The sequence below is a fragment of the Cnephaeus nilssonii genome (genome assembly GCF_951640355.1).
Source record: "Cnephaeus nilssonii genome assembly, chromosome: 6".
In the NCBI taxonomy this organism is placed as follows: domain Eukaryota; kingdom Metazoa; phylum Chordata; class Mammalia; order Chiroptera; family Vespertilionidae; genus Cnephaeus; species Cnephaeus nilssonii.
The window spans coordinates 102914875-102934789 of NC_137077.1; positions in this window are offsets into that span (position 1 = coordinate 102914875).

A 19915-nucleotide genomic window follows, 5' to 3' on the forward strand; every position below is an offset into this window, starting at 1 on the left:
TTGTATGGTTAAGTAATTTATTACCATTGTTTCTTGTTTTTTGCAATAGGCTTGCAGAGCTATGAACTTCCCTCTCAAGACTGCTCTCGCTGTGTCCCATAGATTTTGGATTGTTGTGTTTTCATTGTCATTTGTTGCCATGATGTTTTTTATTTCTTCCTTGATCTCTCTGGTGACCCAGTCCTTGTTTAATAGCATGCTGTTTAGTCTCCATGTGTTTGATTTCTTTGGATTGTATTTATTGTAGTTGATTTCCAGTTTTATGCCACTGTGATCTGAGAAGATGCTTGATATTTCTATCTTCTTGAATTTGAAGAGACTTTGCCTGTGACCCAGCATATGGTCTATCTTTGAAAATGACCCATGTGCACTTGAGAAGAATGTATATTCTGTGGCTTTGGGGTGAAATGTTCTGAAGATGTCAATTAATTCCATCTGGTCTAGTGAGTCATTTAGGATTGCTGTTTCTTTGCTGATTTTTTGTTTAGAGGATTTGTCCAGTGGTGATAGTGGGGTATTAAAGTCTCCTACTATGATTGTATTGCTATTAATCTCTCCCTTGATATCCTCCAGGAGTTTTTTTATGTATTTGGGTGCTCCTATACTGGAAGCGTATATGTTTACCAGAATTATTTCTTCTTGTTGGATTTCTCCCTTTAGTATTATGAAGTGGCCTTCCTTATCTCTTGTTATGGCATTTACTTTGAGGTCTATTTTGTCAGATGTAAGTATTGCTACCCCAGCTTTTTTTTCATTTCCATTTGCCTGAAAGATATTTTTCCATCCCTTCACTTTCAATCTGTGTGAGTCTCTTGTTCTGATGTGGGTCTCTTGTAGACAGCATATATATGGGTCATGTTTTTTTATCCATTCAGCTACTCTATGTCTTTTGATTGGAGCATTTAATCAAAATGATAAAAGAACATTTAAAGTTATTACTGAAAGGTATTTGTTTGTAGTCATATCTATTTTTGTGTCTGTATTCCTTCTTACCTGTTTATTTCTTCTTTTTACAGTATTCCCTTTAGCAATTCTTGCATTGCTGGTTTGGTGGTGATAAACTCCCTGAGGCTTTTTTTGTCTGCAAAGCTCCTGATTTCCCCTTCAATTTTGATTGATAGTCTTGCTGGATATAGTATTCTTGGATTCAGTCCTTTGCTTTGCAACACTTTGTATACCTCCTTCCATTCACTTCTAGCTTGTTGTGTTTCTGTTGAGTAATCATTTGACAATCTGATGTGTGTTCCTTTGTAGGTAACTCTCTGTCTCTCTCTTGCCGCCTTTAGGATTCTCTCTTTATCATTTATATTTGCCATTGAAATTATGACATGTCTTGGTGTGGGTCTTTTGGGGTTGATCCTGCTTGGGACTCTCTGTACTTGCGTAACTTTTATCTTTCCCATATCCGGGAAGTTTTCTGTCATTATTTCTTCAAATAGATTTTCTAATCCCTGCTGCTCTTCTTGTCCTTCTGGCAGCCCTATTATACGCATGTTACTTCGTTTCATGTTGTCCCGAAGCTCCCTTAGGCTTTCCTCCTGCTTTTTAATTTTTTTCTCAATTGCTGTTCAGATTGAGCTTGTTTCTGTACCTGGTCTTCTAACTCACTAATTTGGTCCTCTGCTTCTTGTAGTCTACTGTTGAAACTTTCCATGGTGTTTTTGATTGTAGCTATATCACTTTTCATTTCTTCCTGATTCTTGCATAAGTTGTTGATTTTCTCATCCATCCGATGTATAAATTCCACGACCATTACTCTAAACTCCTTTTCAGTCATGTTGCAAGCTTCAGTTTCACCAATTTCCTTTCTTGGCGACTCCACATTTTCTTTCCTCTGTGAGTTATTTCGTTTCCCCATTCTGGCTATTACCAGAAAGCTCAAGCTTCCGTTTGCACGGACCTGGGCCGTGTGCTGTGGGGACTTCGCTCCACCCGAGTTTCACTGAGGTGCTCTGACACTAGGACGTGTGGCTGCCTTTGGTTGGTGGGAACCAGACTTGCCCAGGGTCAGTGTCCCCAGTGTTCCGTGTGGTCTCGTGTGCACACTTAGAATCAGGGGCCCTGTCTGCACCACACTGTTGGTATGTGCCGAAAATGAGATCCTTAGCATGTGCCAGGAGTCAGAGTTTCCCTGTGTCTGCACCAAGACTCGAGTGTCAAAGTCTCTGTTGCCTTGTGCGGTTTCTCGTTGAGAATCAGGGTCCCTGTGTGTGCATGCACCAACAATTGGGGTCGCTGGCTCTTAGTGTGAATGCGCTGTGAGTCAGGGATCCCAGGCAGCTGTGTCCGGCATGCCAAATTCCCTGAAGTGGAGCTGAGTCCTGTGTGTGCTCTCTCTACTGAGCCCAGCCCTTAATATTCTTTGTTTGTTGTTAAAGTTTCTGTTTGCCATTTTAATTATAATGTGTCTTAGTGTGGGTGTTTTTGGGTTTATCTTCTTTGGGGCTATCTGTGTTTCCTAGACTTGTGTGACTTTTTTCTTCCCCAAGTCAGGGACGTTTTCTGTCATTATTTCTTCAAACACATTTTCTATTTCTCGCTCAGTTTCTTCTCCCTCTGGTACCCCTTTATGCGGCTTTTGCTTCGTTGCATGTTGTCCTGAAGCATCCTTAAATGCTCCACCTGCTTTTTAATATTTTTCCAGTTGCTTTTCAGATTGGGTGTTGTTTTTTTCTACCCAGTGAGTGTTCGAACTTACAAATTCTGTCCTCAGTTTCTTCTAGTATACTTTTGAAACCTTTCAGGGTGTTCTTTTTTTAAAATATATTTTTATTGATTTCAGAGAGGAAGGGAGGAGAGATATAGAAATATCAATGATGAAAGAGAATCATCGATTGGCTGCCTCCTGCACGCCCCCTACTGGGGATCAAGCCTGCAACCCAGGCATGTGCCCTGACCAGAATCAAACTGGGACCCTTCAGTCTGCAGGCTGACACTCTACCCACTGAGCCAAACCAGCCAGGGCCCAGGGTGTTCTTTATTGCAGCTATATCATTCTTTATTTCCTCTTTATTCTTATCCATGTTGGTGAATTTCTCATTCAGCTCCTTATTTCTCATTGAGTTGTTTATAATTCTGTCAGATGTTTGAGCATCTTTATAACCATAACTGCAAATTCTTTATCTGGCAAATTACTTGCCTCCATTTCATTTAGTTCCTTTTCTGGTGATTTCTCCTGTTGTTTCCTTTGGGGATTGTGTATCTCCCCATTTTTGCTGTCCCTTTGTCTTTGTGTGTATGTAATGTGAGTCGCCGTCTCTTTCTGGCCCTGGGCAATCTGATTGAGGTCCAAGAGGTTGAAGTCCCTAGTTGTCCAGTGGTCAGGGACTCCTTAGCCCAGAGGCTTGCTGCCTTGAGTCTTACGCCTTTGTTGTCTCTGTTCTGAGTTGTACTCCCTTCCCCCATGGATTTGGTCCCTCAGGTATCAGTTGTAGATGCTTGAGGTCAGCAGGGGCACACACAGTTCCTCTGGTGTGTGACTACCTGTGAGGTCCCAGAGCTCTCTGGCAAGCAATTCACTCAGCACCAGGGTGCCCGCAGCAGGGTGGCATGTGAGGTCCCTCTGGCATGCACTAATTGTGCACTGTCCAGGGACTGGGCAGGGTGATGCACATGGCCTCCCTTGCATGTGCACTAAGTGCGTGGTCCTGGAGCCAGGACAGGGTGTCACACAAGGTGCCTCTAGCATACACCCAGAGCTTAGGCAGGGAGGTAGGTGGGAACCCTGTGGCATACACTCACTGCTGGTGGTCCTGGGGAGTGGGTGGGGTGGCACCGGAGGTCTCTCTGGAGTGCACTCACTGCATGCATCTGGGAGCCCATGGCGAGGTAACACGCCACTCACTACAGGAGCACGGCAGGGTCCCTTGTGAGTTCTGGCTGGCCAGTGGCTCACTGTGTGGGTTTGGGGTGGTGTCCAAGGCCAGTCTGGATGTTGGTGTGGCTGTGCTCCTAACCTCTGTTGTTTCCCCCTTCAAAATGGTGTGATTTCCATGCCAGAGCTGCACCCGGCCTGGGAGTGCCTATGGCAATAGCACAGGCTCTTTGTTCAGGAGAGCCTGATCCGTCAACCCCTGAAACTACTGCAAGATTTAACTATCTCTCACTCACGTGTGCGCATGCATGCACACACACACACGCACACACACACACACACATCCACACACTCCCCTCTTACTCCTTTACTCACTCACACTCTCCCCCTTACTGCCGACCTGCTGGCCGCCATGCTGGGAATCTCTCTGTTATTAATAAGTTTTCAATATCTTGCTCTTTCTTCTGGCACTCCCATAATGTGAATGTGGGTATACTTGAAATTGTCCCAGAGGCTCCTTACAGTATCTTCATATTTTTGGATTCTGTTTTCTTTTTGCTCTTCTCTTTGGGTGTTTCTTGCTTCCTCATATTTCAAATTGTTGATTTGATTTTCGGGATCCTCTACTCTACTGTTGAATCCCTATAAATTCTTCTTTATTTCAGTCAGTGTATGCTTAATTTCTGACTGGTCATTTTCCATTATTTGGCATTCTCACTAAGTCACTTGAAGGTCCCATGAAGATTCTTAAGTAACCTTATAACTATGGTTTTGAATTCTATATCCAATAGTTTGCTTTCTTTCATTTCTAACATGTTTCTTTACGTCTGCATTTTGGCTCCTTCCCTGTTTCTTTGTATTGGGTAGAGCTGCTATGTCTCCTTGAGTTGGTAGAATGGCCTTGTGTAGTAGGTGTCCTGTAGAGCCCAGTGGCTAAGCCTCCCCAGTCACCTGAGCTGGGCACTGTAGGTGCACCCCTTTGAGGGCTGTGTGCACAGTCTTGTTATAGTTGAGACTTGATTGCTGTTGGTGTCATTGGGAGGAATTGACCTCCAGGCCAATTGGCTGTGAGGATCAGCTGCAACTGCAGTGGGAGAGCTGCTGTGCAAGAAAAACCCCTGTGGAGCAGGACTTGCTTCAGTGGGGCTTTGGTGCTCCCTGAGTCTACCCCTTGGGTGTGTCACTTATGGATGTGTAGAACTGTAATCTGGTATGGTCTCATGATGACCATTGGGTGCACTGGCTTGTGGGTCTCCAGGTAGGTACAAAGTCAGCCACTGAGGATAGAGCGTCGGCCTTCAGACTCAAGGGTCCCAGTTTGGATTCCGGTCAAGGGCATGTACCTTGGTTGCAGGCACATCCCCAGTAGGGGGTGTGCAAGAGGCAGCTGACCGATGTTTCTCTCTCATCGATGTTTCTAACTCTCTATCCCTCTCTCTTCCTCTCTGTAAAAATTCAATAAAATATATTTAAAACAAAACAAAACAAAAAAACAAAGTCAGCCACTGACTGGAGCCACCCACAGGAGCTACAGAGAGATCTGAAGATTCCTTCTATTTGTATTGGTTTTGGAAGTGCCCAGGTGAGGCCCAGCTGTGAAGCAAGGCAGGCTGGTGGTAGAGCCGGGTCTTGGGCCTTTTATTGATAGGTTTGGGGCTCACTGATCCAGCTGCAGCTTGTTTGAGCAAGGACAGGCCATTCGTATGTAAAAGCCACTGCACACAGGTTGGGTGGGGCTGCAAACTGGATGGAGCGGGGCTTCAGGGAATCGCCAGAGTGAAGCAAATAGAAATGGCTGCCAGTCAGCCCTGTAATCGGGAAGTCCCAGCATAGGAACAATGACGCTTGTGAGCACCTCTGTCTGGGAGAAAGCTGCCTTCTGAGTTCCTGCCCTGATGCCAGACAATCTAGTTCCTCCTCGTATGTGTCTGTGTTCCCCCAGAGCCTCGCCTTAGTGCTGGAGCTCAGAGGAATCGGGACCTTCCAAGTTCAGTTTGTGCACTGGCCCTTTAAGAAGAGCAGCTTGGTCTCCAGCAGCCTCTGTCACTGAGCCCCAACCCCTACTGGTTTTTATAGCCCCTAGCTACAGGGACTTCTTTTCCCAGCTCTGGGAGCATGGGCTGGGGGTCTGGTGCGGGGCCTTTGCAGAGATGATCTTCCTCCTGCTTAAAAAAGCAGTACAGCTGCTGATTGCTAGTATGGCAAGGCATCGTCAGCATCTTCCATCTCTGGACTATTTCTCCTCTGTCTTCATGGCTGGAGCACTCCTGTCAATTTCTCTCTGTTGCAGGAATCCACATGGTCTCGGAGTTGTTTTCTGAAAATATACAAACATATTCTCGACCAAAAGTTAATAAAGTAATCTTTTCTATAAATTTGACTTGTGATCCTTTTTCATTTTTTTGCCCAAACGATTTTCCTTTGGCTTGTTTTGACACCATGTATGTTTTACATGGGTGTCTTGCTGTTAGTATTACAAATGAAAGTTAATTTTCTAAAGTAAAAATTTTCTAGATGTAATTTACTTACAGGATACTTTTCCTTACATGATATTCTTCTACTATCCCCCCTTTTTTGATTTAAATATTAGGAGGCTTTTGGAAATTTCATAATGTAATTTTCATAGCTTTTAAATTTTAATTTTTTGCACTAAAATGTGACTGCTTTAGGTTCATTACATGTTACCAATTTTACCATGAGATGAACTACCAATAAAAATTTTAGTTAACACTTTAGGAACAGTTTTTTTGTCCAGTACAATTGATTTTTCTAGAATATTCGCTTATTTCAATTAGCCAATTTAAGTTAGCCTGAAATCTTGACTACTATTTTACTGTCAAATTTAATACTCTAACAACCATCTTATTTTACCCTGTAAATATTAGTGGAAAGGATTATTTGCCTTCTTGAGTAGGCACTGAGCATTCCTGGTGCAAGGCTGGGTTTAGATATCAGAAACCTCAGTTCTCCACATCATGGGTACAAGACATCTCAAACAAGTCTTGTTGCAGTGAGAGGGCAGCTACTGTCGGCCAAGTCTTTGTCTGTTGCCTGGGTCCCGATTTGAGCTGGGCATGGAAAGCTAAGCAGCCATGGGGGCAGGAGATGCTGCAGGTTGCCCAGAACCAAACCAGAGAGGGTCGGACCTGCATTACCACCATTTGTCCACCATCCAGAACTGAAAAGTCAGTGCTGACATGTACACATAAGGAACTGTTTGACATAGAAATTGGGACTCAAAAGAACTGTTGGCCCAGAAAGAAACTCACTACAGACTTATTCATTTGCATAACCATTATTGCTTGTCTCATTTTCGGTTCTTATAAGTGTATTTCTAGTATCACATGATCTCACTCATCTAGGGGAAATGATGAACAACATAGACTGATGAACAAGAACAGACCCAGAAACAAGGAGGCATGGATCAGACTGTCAGACCTCAGAGGGAGGGTAGGGGAGGGTGGGGATAAGGGAGAGAGATCAAACAAAGGACTTGTTTGCACGCATATGAGCCTAACCAGTAGTCACGGACAACAGGGGGGTGGGGGCATGCATGGGGAGGGGTTTGGGATGGAAATGGAGGGGGATGAGGACAAATATGTGATACCTTAATCAATAAAGTAATTAAAAAAAAAAAAGCAGTACACATGGGTGCCAGTCCTACCAATTCCAAGCCTCCGCCCCTCCTACCAATCTCAGTGTGCTTTCTTGTTTACTTCTCTAGTAGAACTTCCATTCAGCCATCTCTCAGGTGGTTCTGGATGATGACTGTTCTGTATTTTAGTTGTAATTTTGATGTGGTTGTGGGAGGCAGCTAGTATAGGCATTTATCTAAGCCACTATCTTGGTTCTCCACAACTTACCAAATTTGAAGGATGCAGCAAAAGCAGTGCTGCAAGAGAAATTTATAATATTGAGTATGTATATTAAAAAAGAAGAAAAATATAAAATCAATCATTTTCACCCTAGAAAACTAGAAAAAGAAGAGCAATTAAATTCAAAGCTAGCAAAAGAAAATAAACTATAAATCTTAGGTAGAGCAGAAATCAATGAAATTGAAAATAAGAAATTGGAAGAGAAAACCAATAAAAGCAAAAGCTGGCCCTGGCTGGTTTGGCTCAGTGGATAGAGCGTTGGCCTGCAAACTGAAGGCTCCCGGGTTCGATTCCGGTCAAGGGCATGTACATTGGTTGCGGGCACATCCCCAGTAGGGGGTGTGCAGGAGGCAGCTGATCGATGTTTCTCTCTCATCAATGTTTCTAACTCTCTATCCCTCTCTCTTCTTCTCTGTAAAAAAACAATAAAATATAAAAAAAATTTTAAAAAAGCAAAAGCTGGTTCTTTAAAAAGCTCAATATAATCAATATACATCTAGCCAAACTTCTTAGGAAAACAAAAATAAGAAAAAGAGGGAGCCCTGGCTAGTATTGCTCACTAGTTGGAGCATTGGTCCAGAGCTTGAAGGGTCATGGGTTTGACTCCCAGTTAAGGGCATGTGCCTCGATTGTAAGTTTGATCCCCAGCCCTGGTTTGGGTGCGTGTGTGAGGTAACCAATCAATGTGCCTTTCTCATGTTGATATTTCTCTCTCTCTCCCTCTCCCCCTCTACTCCTTACCCTCTTCTCTCTATAAAATCAATCAATGGAAAAAATATTCTCCGGTGAGGATTAAAAAAAAAGGGATAACACAAAAAGATAGCATCAGAAATGAAAGAGGTAACATTACTACTACATGGACAGTAAAAGGATAATTGAGGAATCCTATGAACAACTCTGAGACACAATCTACCAACACACACACAAGAAAAAGACAACCCGTTACTGTAACTTGACCCTTAATTCACTGCACTAACAGTTGGGAGTTTTTGTGTTTATTCTTTTTCTATTGCAGGTGCTGGTCTCAGTGTCAGTGATAATGAATCTGGTCAAGGCAGCCAGGAGGGAGGCACCTTGACTGACTCCCAGATCGTAGAACTCAGGAGGATACCCATTGCTGACACCCATCTCTAGCGGCACAGTAACCATTAGAATGAGGATACTTTCATATTCGTATTGGCTTTGTGCTAAAACTCTATAAGTACATGCAGCCATGTAATAGGAAACTGTGAAATTATTAACCCAGAAGTGATTGTTGTGTTGGAATACAAATTACTTGTGTCTTTGTGCAACCTGAAAATTCATTGCTGTAATGGAAGACTGGATTGAGTTATATCAGTTAATAGAATGTACATATTCCAAGAATATTAGTTGTTTTTAATCATCATACATGGCTAACATTGTTTAATAACAGTAATAACAATCAATAAAAACAATAGAACCCCCCCCAAAAAAAAAAAAAAGAAAAAAACAACCCGAATAGGCCTATATTGTTAAATAAATTGGGATAAGTCTACAAAATGCAATGTTATTTGACAATAAAAAGTAATGACATACTGACACACGCCGTAACACAGATAAACCTTTAAAGCAATATGCTAACAGAAGAAGCCAGTCACCACAGGCCATTTACATGAAATGTCTGCAATAGGCAACAGCACCTAGAAAGACAGAAAGCAGGTTGATTGCCTAAGGTCGAAAGTTGGGGGTGGGGATAAGATATGGGAGTGATTGCCAAAGGGAACAGGATTAATTTTAGGGTGATAAAAATGTTCCAAAATGGACTGTAGTGATGTTGCGCAACTCTGTAAATATACTAAAAACTGTTGAATTGAATTAAATGGGTGAATTTTGTGGATTTATGTTATTTATATCTCAATAAACCTATTTAAAAAAAAAAAGGTGGTCAAAGTCTTTTAAGGGAAGCCTCAACATGAAGGAGAAAGAACAAAGCAAAGAAAGAAACAAGCAGCAAAACAACTACAAACAACAACAAAAAGGAACCCCACAGGACATAGAGACATTTGAGAAGCAGAAACAAAAAAAGAACCTTGAAATAATAAGAGAATAAACATAAAAAATTGAAGACATAAAACAAGAACAGATTGTAATGCCTGTCCCCAAAACATATAACATGAAATCTGTAAGATAGAGTCAATGAGATCTTCCAGCAAGTGAAATTAAAAAGACATAGGATATACACATGAATCAAAGGATATAAACATGAGAAAATTAGAGAATCACTTGAGGAGATCCAACCTTTAGGAGTTAGAGAATAGAGAAAATAAAGTTCAAAGAAATAATGCAAGAAAATTTCCCAGAATTGAAGGGCACCAGTCTCTAGGTTGTAGGACAATGGGCATAAAGTGATGATCCTAAATACTTCTAGAGAGAGGACAACAGGACAATTATACAGAACTAAGAATCAGAATGGCAGTCACATCAGAAGCAGAGAAATAAAGGATTCACGCCTTCAAAGCGTTGCATGACTTTTCATGCTAGAATTTTATGTCTACCTATCTTTTTTTTAAAATATATTTTATTGATTTTTTACAGAGAGGAAGGGAGAGGGATAAAGAGTTAGAAACATTGATGAGAAAGAAACATCAATCAGCTGACTCCTGCACACCTCCTACCGGGGATGTGCTGGCAACCATGGTACATGCCCTTGACTGGAATCGAACCTGGGACCCTTCAGTCCGCAGGCTGACCGGTTAGGGCTACCCATCTTTTTGATCAAGTAGAAAAAGGATATTGTCAGACACTTGGCAAAAATAGGATTCCACACAGGAAAGTGACAAAAGGAATTTCTAAGATGACAGCTTGTCAGACTTGGAGAACAGCCAGTCCAGACTACAGGAAGAGGTGGACAAAGCATTAGTGTGCTCTTAGAAAATAGGCTGGCATGGAGAGGAAGGAAGGAGGGAAGGAGGAAGGGTAAGTGGGTGGAGGGAGGAACTTGCAGTTTCAAAGAAAACAAAGCAAATGAAAAAACGAGGTAATTATTAAGTCCAGGAGTAAAAAAAGTTTGTATAACAAACAATTACAATATACTATTTGTCTCAAAGACTACCAGCATAGCCTTTAATAATATTTCTATTGACAACTGACTTAACTAAATTTTTAAAAAATTTCTTTATTGGAGAAACCAAGATGGCGACATAAGGTAAACACCTAACTGTTGCCTACCACAACAATTTTGAAACTACAACTGGAAAACAGAGCGCACACCGTCCAGAACCACCGGAAAGCTGGCAGAGTGGAAAACCTACAACTAGAGAAAAAAGAGAGGGGGACACTGAGCCTCAGGAGCTGTGGAGGTGCGGAGATCCGTGAGCGCGGAAAGGGCGGGCGGCTGAATACGCGGCAGGCTTGCTCGCAGCGTGCGGAGAGGGAGGGCAGCAGACGCTGCGTGGCTAGCTTTCTCGTTTGGGAGAAAAACAAAATCTCCCGACTGAACTGAAATCCAGCTGCGGTCGGGGAGAAACTGGTCTGTTTGGCAGCCGGCGAGGCTCAAAAGCTGCCTTCTCTCAGAGGCGCGCAGCCATTAATTCGGGCACGGAGAAACCTGCCCTCTTAGGGCGGCGCGGACGGAAACCAAGTTTGTCTGCGCCATTCTGAGACTCCGCCCCATCCAAGCTGAGCACAGCCCTCCCAGTGACTGGATTTCTCGTTCGGGAGAAAAACAAAACCTCCGGTCTGCACTGAAATCCAGCCCCAGCTGGGGAGAAACTGGTCTGTTAGGCAGCGGGAGAGGCTCGAAAGCTGCCTTCTCTCAGAGGCGCGCAGCCATTAATTCGGGCACAGAGAAACCGCCCCTCTTAGGGCGGAGCAGACGGGAAACCAAAGCTTGTCTGCGCCATTCTGAGACTCCGCCCCAACCAAGCTGAGCACAGAAGCTCTCCCAGCGGAGACACTGCTGATCCTCAAAGCCAACTGGCTTGGAGATCAACTCCCGCCAGTGATACCAACAATCCCAACCACTCTGAACTCGTTTCTGGGGACACGCGGGGGACCCAGACGCCTACGGGACTCTCGGCCATCGGTCGGAGAGTGAGAGTGACTTTTCTGTCGGTGTGGACGACACCAGACCTCAACCACTCTCATAAGGGACACATTCAAGAGGCAGATTCAGTGAGCACCAAAGCCCTACTGTGTCTCCAGCACAGCAATTCTTCCGTTATAGACACAGCAGGCCCTCACAACCAATTGGACCGGAGGTCAATTCCTCCCAGTTACCAACAGCAATCAGGGCTTTTAACTACACCAAGACTTTCCACTCAGCCCACAAAGGGGAGTACCAAGAGCGACCAACTAGGGTGATAGGGGAAGCTGAGCTACCAGCCCCTATAGGTCACCGACCACACAAAGCCACTCCATCAACACAAGGAGGCAGCCAAAACGTGGAGACATCGCAGTGTGTCACAAGTAGGAGAGATAGATGAAAGCAAACTAATGGACGACACAGTGTTCAGAACCATAGTTATAAGGTTACTCAAGAATCTTCTAAAAACCGCTGATAAACTTGAAGAGACCTTCAAGGACCTTAATGAGAATACCAAAAAAATGGAAAAGGACCAGTCAGAAATTATGCATACACTGTCTGAAATAAAGAATATACAGAGTAGACCACCGCACCCAAAGAGTCAAACCAAAGATCTGGAATATGAGGAAGAAAAAAACACCCAACCAGAGAGGCGGGAAGAAAGAAGAATCCAGAAGTGTGAGGATAGCATAAGGAGCCTCCAGGATGGCTTCAAGCGTACCAATATCCGAATTTTTGGGGTGCCAGAAGAGAGAGAGCAAGATACTGAAAACCTATTTGAAGAAATAATGACAGAAAACTTCCCCCACCTGGTGAAAGAAATAGACATACAAGCTCAGGAAGCGCACAGAACCCCAAACAAGAGGAATCCAAAGAGGACCACACCAAGACACATCATAATTAAAATGCCAAGGGCAAAAGACAAAGAGAGAATCTTACAAGCGGCAAGAGAAAAACAGTTAGTTACCTACAAGGGAGCACCCATACGACTGTCAGCTGATTTCTCAACAGAAACTATGAAGGCCAGACGGGAATGGCAAGAAATATTCAAAGTGATGAATAGCAAGAACCTACAACCAAGACTACTCTACCCAGCAAAGTTATCATTCAGAATTGAAGGGCAGATAAAGAGCTTCACAGATAAGAAAAAGCTAAAGGAGTTCATCACCACCAAACCAGTATTATATGAAATGCTGAAAGGTATTCTTTTTTTTTTTTTAAATATATTTTATTGATTTTTTACAGAGAGAAAGAGAGAGGGATAGAGAGTTAGAAACATCGATCAGCTGCCTCCTGCACACCCCCTACTGGGGTTGTGCCCGCAACCAAGGTACATGCCCTTGACTGGAATCGAACCCGGGACCTTTCAGTCTGCAGGCTGACGCTCTATCCACTGAGCCAAACCGGTTTCAGCTGAAAGGTATTCTTTAAAAAGAAGAAAAAGAAGAAAAAAGCAAAGATAAAAATTATGAACAACAAATATCTATCAACAAGTGATTCTAAAAATCAAGTGAATTCAAAATCTGAGGAACAGAATAAACTGGTGAACATAATAGAATCAGAGGCATAGAATGGGAGTGGATTGATAACTCTCAGGGGGAAAGGGGTGTCTGTGTGGTGGGTACGGGAAGAGACTGGACAAAAATCATACACCTATGGATAAGGACAACGGGGGGGGGGGGGAGGGAACCGGGTGATGGGGAGATCTGGGGGGAAAAAAGGAGAAATAATTGTAATAATCTGAACAATAAAGATTTATTTAAATTAAAAAAAAATAAAATGTCCACAATGAAAAAAAAATTTCTTTATTGATTAAGGTGTCACATATTTGTCCTCATCCCCCCATTCCCATCCCACACCCCTCCCCACGGATGCCCCCACCCCCCTGTTGTCCTTAACCATTGGTTAGGCTCGTATACATGCACACAAGTCCTTTGGTTGATCTCTCCCCCCTACCCCCACCTTTCTCCACCTACCCTCTGAGGCCCGACATAGTCCGATCGATGCCTCCTTGTTTCTGGGTCTGTTCTTGTTCATCAGTCTATGTTGTTCATCATTTCCCCTAGATGAGTGAGATCATGTGTTACTAGAAATATACTTATAAGAACCAAATGTGAGACGAGCAATAATAGTTATGCTGACAGGCAAATGAATCAGTTTGTAGTGAGTTTCTTTCTGGACCAACAGTTCTTTTGAGACCCAATTTCAATGTCCACCAGTTCCTTATGTGTACATGTCAGCACTGACTTTTCAGCTCTGGATGGTGGACAAATAGTGGTAATGCAGGTCCGACTCCCTCTGGTTTGGTCTCGCCCGGACCCAGGGGCGCGGCCTCACCCGGACTCAGGAGCGCGTGGCCTCACCCGGACCCAGGGGCACGGCCTCACCCAGACTCAGGGGCGCGCGGCCTCACCTGGACCTGGGACCCAGCATCACCTGGGCCTTGGGGCACGTGGCCTCACCCGGACCCAGGGGCGCGGCCTCACCTGGACTCAGGGGCGTGCGGCCTCACCCGGGCCCGGGACCCAGCCTCACCTGGACCCAGGGGTGCCTGGCCTCACCCGAACCCAGGGGCACGTGGCCTCACCCTGATCTGGGACCCAGCATCACCTGGGCCCTGGGGCGCGCGGCCTCCCCCGTACCCAGGGGCGCGCGGCCTTATCCGGACCCGGGGGCGTGTGGCCTCACCCGGGCCCGGGACCCAGCCTCACCCGGATGCAGGGCCACATGGCCTCTCCCGGACCCAGGGGCGCGCGGCCTCACCCGGGCCCGGGACCCAGCCTCACCCGGACCCACGGGCGCACGGCCTCACCCGGACCCAGGGACGCGTGGCCTCACCCGGACCCAGGGGCGCGCAGTCTCACCTGGACCCGGGGGCGTCCTGCCTCACCCGGACCCAGGTTCCAGCATCACCCTTAACTAAATTTTAAAAAATATGTTTTTATTGATTTTTTTTTTAGAGAGAGAAGGGAGAAGGATAGAAACATCAGATTGGCTGCCTCCTGCATGCACCCTGCTGGGATGTAGTCTGAATCTTGCCATGTGCCCTGACCAAGAATCAAACTGGAGACCTCTTGGTTCATGAGGTTGATGCTCAATCACTGAACCACACCAGCCGGGTTGATAGAACTATATAGGGAAACAGAGGTTGGAGGTGGGGGGGGGGATATAAGAGAATTACCAAAAAATGCAGTTGATAGAAAAGGTAAATAAGTAAAGAAATATCATTAAATGCTATTAGTAACATAATGAAAATTCCAGATAAATTATTTAGAAAACATGAGAGTGGTTGTGTTTGGGGAGCAGGAAATGCAAGAGGTAGATGGGGACTCCTTTTTATAGTAATACTAGAGGCCTGGTGCACGAAATTCGTGCATGGAGGGGGGTTGTCCCTCAGCCCAGCCTGTTACCCTCTCCAATATAGGACCCCTTGAGGGATGTCCGACTGCACTCTCACAATACAGGACTGTTGGCTCCCAACTGCTTGCCTGCCTGCCTTCCTGATTGCCTCTAACCGCTTCTGCCTGCCAGCCTGATCACCCCCTAACCACTCCGCTGCCAGCCTGTTTGCTCCCAACTTCCCTCCTCTGTCGGCCTGGTCACCCCTAACTGCCCTCTCCTACAGGGTTGATCACCTCTAACTGCCCTCCCTTGCAGGCTTGGTCCCTCTCAACTGCCCTCCCTTGCAGGCAGGGTGCCTCCCAACTTCCCTCTCCTGCTGGCCATCTTGTGGTGGCCATGTTGTGTCCACATGGGGGCAGGATCTTTGACCACATGGGGGCAGCTATATTGTGTGTTGCAGTGATGATCAATCTGCATATTACTCTTTTATTAGATAGGATAGAGGCCTGGTACAGGGGTGGGGGCCAGCTGGTTTGCCCTGAAGGGTGTCCCGGATCAGGTGGGGGTTCCCTTGGGGTGTGGGGCGGCCTGAGCGAGGGGCCTGTGGTGGTTTGCAGGCCGGCCACACCCCCTGGCAACCCAAGCAGAGGCCCTGGTATCTGGAATTTATTTCCTTCTAAAATTGAAACTTTGTAGCCTGGAGCAGAGCCAAGCCTGGGGCTCCCTCTGAGGCCGGCAGCCATTTGTGTTGGGGTTATAATTGAAACTTTGTAGCCTTAAGCGGGTGAGCCCGGCCAGGGTGTGCGGAAAGCTTTGCTTCCCCTGTTGCCGGCGGCAACCCTGGCCTGCTCTCTCAAGCTCCATTCTGCGGCCATTTGTTTAAATTTGTTTACCTTCTATAATAGAAACTTTGTAGCTTGAGTGGAGGCTTAGGCCTGGCAAGGGCAGGCGGAAAGCTTGGCTTCCTCTGTTACCTAGGAAACCTTGCTCTCTGTGGCTGTAGCCATCTTGGTTTGGGTTAATTTGCATACTCGCTCTGATTGGATGGTGGGCGTGGCTCATGGGCGTGTCGGAGGTGTGGTCAATTTGCATATTTGTCTATTATTAGATAGGATAACTGCAAGGTTCAGAGTGGGCCGGGGTTGCACACCTATGGCATGAGGCCATAATGTACCAAAAAAGATTTTATTCCGACCACCTGGGTGCAGGTGGGCTGAGACCGAGAAAGGCATCAGTGAAGAGAGCGGGAGAGACAGGTTTTTATTCATTTTTGCTGGCTGCGAGCCGCTCTGCTGATGTCTGTCCTTGGTTCCTCCCATGCCAGGTGTCTTCAGGTTATCTGAGCTGTGCTGTGCTCAAGGCTGTAAATTTTCTTTGCCCCGTTTTATTCTCTTTAACCCTTTCAATAACTATTTACATTTGTCATGTTTATAAAATTAAAAATTAGATTTAGCCCTAACTGGTTTGGCTCAGTGGACATAGTGTTCGCCTGCGGACTTAAGGATCCCAGGTTCCATTCTGGCCAAGAGCATGTATCTTGGTTGTGGGCTCGATCCCCAGTAAGGGTCATGCAGGAGGCAGCTGATGGATGTTTCTAACTCTATCCCTCTCTGTAAAAATCAATAAAAATACATTAAAAAATAAGTAATAGATTTAAACAAAAAATAAATTATCAAGGATTTAAACAAATGGTCTTATCTTATTGGGATAACTTTATAAGGCATATAAGTGTCTAAATCAATGCTGAATACCTAAAACTAACATTGTTGTATGCCAACTGTAACCGAAAAATAAATTTTAAAAAATTAATAAACCTGTAGTCTTAAAGCTTTTCTTTTTTTGTTACCAGAATACTTCTTCCCAAAATCTTATGTAGAATAAAAGCAGAGAGTCTGATAGAAGCAGAGGGCAAGGAGCCTCTGAGACACATCCTCTTAGAAGCCACTGATTCTGAAGAATTTAAAAAATTACTGCTTCAGCTCTGCTGGCATGGCTCAGTGGTTGAGTGTTGGCTTACGAACCAGGAGGTCAGAGTTCGATTCCTGATCAGGGCACATGCCCTGGGTTTCGGGCTTGATCCCCAGTATGGGGCGTGTAGGAGGCAGCTGATCAATGATTCCCACTCATCATTGATGTTTCTCTCTCTCCCTCTCTGAAATCAATAAAAATATATATTTTAAAAAACTTAACTGATTCAGACTCTTTTTGAGTCATATAATTAATAAGTCTGAAAGAAGTTACACAAAGTTACACAAAGCTGGGGTAAGACTCAAGGCCACTGAGTCCATGCCCAGGATTCCTTCTCTTACATAATCCTGCTTCAGGAATTTAAAAACAAAGGAACAGAGGTATCAATTAATGCCAATTCATGTTTAGAGATAGCAAAAAATATGGATATATTTGATCACACTGGTGTAGGAGTTGGGGGAAGAGAATGCATGAGACTTGAGGCTTTCTCAGCAGAAGAGTGAACTACAAACAGGGTAAACCCAGAGAAATTCAAGCCAGGACATGTCATAATTAAACTGCTAAAAGATAATCAAAGAAAAAACCTTTAAAGCAGTTAAAGAAAAACAATATCTTATCTACAGGGGAAATAATTAAAATGACAACAGATTCTCGTCAGAGACCATGCAGGTTAGAAGGAAGTGGTACAGTATTTCTCAACTACTGAGAGAAGTGTCAACCCAGAATCCTATACCCCAAACTGGATTGTACCCAAAATATCTTTCAGGATACAGAGAGAAATGAAGACACTTTTAAATGAAGGAAAACTAAGGGTTTGTTGCCAGTTGGACTATCCTAAAAGAATGGCTAAAGGAAGTTTTCCAAAAAAGGAAAATATAAAAGAAAAAAAGGCCTTCATACATCAGGAAGAACTCAGTAAGCAAAACTATTAGTAAATACAATAGGCTTTCCTTCTCTTCTTGAGATTTCTAAAGTATGTTTGATGGTTGAAACTAAAATATAACACTACCTTGATGTTAGTTCCAAAAGAACAATGTTGCCATCAGGCATTTCTCTCATAGACAATATGCATTTCATCAGTGTCCGATAACCACTGAATTTTTCGTCCTTGCTACAGTGAATAAGCATGCTTTGTCTACTAAGTTTAAGCTGCCACTTTGGGAAATGGAAAATTCTCTTGCTAAGGAAATTATTTTTTACGGATGGAAAAGAACACGATGCTTAATGATATTGCTTATAAATATGCACATAATGGCAACGATCTTGATTATGCTGAATTCTGCCAGTGAAAAGAAAATATTAGTTAAGTACTAGGGCTTTAAACTTGGTCTGTAAGTCAAATTTGGAATAAGTAAACTCCATTTTTAAAATTTCTAACTAAATAGTGGTTCAAATCACAGGAGGTTCTGGGGTTGTTGGCTGTTTCTCTTTGTGATTTGCACTTTGACTTATCAAGGGACACATAGCATGCAAGTGTGGAGAAGGAAACTTGGAAGGAATGTAATAAACTATCTGCTCCCTCAACAAACTACAATCACATCCACAATGACCATAAACGTGGTGAAATCAGGCCTGACTGCCGTGGCAACCCTCTGAGCAGAGTATTCATGAATGCTAGAGTATTCATCTCCTGTGGAATCTGTCTAAACACTGAAGAAGTCTGTTCTCTGTAACCTGTTGTCTGGCCACTAGCCCCATTAAATGATTCACATTAGCTGAGCAGGAAGAGATGAAGAGTGAGAAGAGAATGGAAATTGTTTCGGGTCTCTGAGGAAGGTCTTAGACATCACCACTCAATTAATGCATAAAATTAGGATCATAATTTTTAAGGATATTCAAATGGATATCAACTTCTTTCAAAATAAGAAGAATGTCAAGTAAAAGTACACCAAGTTGTTTGTGTGTGTGTGTGTGTGTGTGTGTGTGTGTGTGTGTGTGTGTGTGTGTTTAATCTAGTCAATACACAAAGATCATAAAGGTTAGTACATTGTGTGGCTGGCAAGGCTTTAAGTGAACTATCTGTATATTTCTATTGGGAATGTATATTGAACAATACCTTTTGTAAGATTTTTAGACAATACCAGGTCTAAGATTTGATTTTATCCTACTTACAAGCTAATAAGTGAGCTGTTTACTCTTTCATGGATCCTAGGTCGGAGACAAAGGACTTTGTTATTCACAGCACATGAAGCTGCATAAACACCAGCACGCTTGCACAAGGCTCTTCCTGGCCTCAAGTCCCCAGGGAAGCATAGGAGGCCCAGATGGATTCTGCTGAGGCTCCCTGAGCTTGAGGAAGCTACCCCTTTTATAGCAAGCAGTTAGAAAGCTTGTTTTTGGTCCTGGAAGGACACATTACTCAGCCCTAAAGTTGCTCACTGAGAAATGGCCCACACAAAGACAGGTAAAAGACCATTCTTAGCTACTTGGCAGGGTGTGTAGGAGATAATCTGGAGGGATTCCTCCCACTAATGCTCAGGACTACTTTGCAATAAAAATACACACATACACTTAACTTTTGACCTAGTAATTCCACCTCTAGGAATCTATCCTACATATTTACTTGCATGTGCACAAAATGATGGCTATCAGGGATTATTTATTCCAGCACGGTTTGTAATAGTAAAAGACCAGAAAAAGTGAAATGTTCATTGATATAGGACTGGTCTTATTATAATAGACCCTCACGATGGACTATTACACAGTAATAATAAAGGGTGAAGAATTTCTTTATGTGCTGGTATAGATTGCCAAGAAACAGATGCAGGAAAATATGCATAATTCTCCCATTTGTGTAAAAGAGGCAAAAAAGTATACACATATTTTCTTGTGCTGTGTATGTATAAAGTTTCATTTCTCTAATGATATACA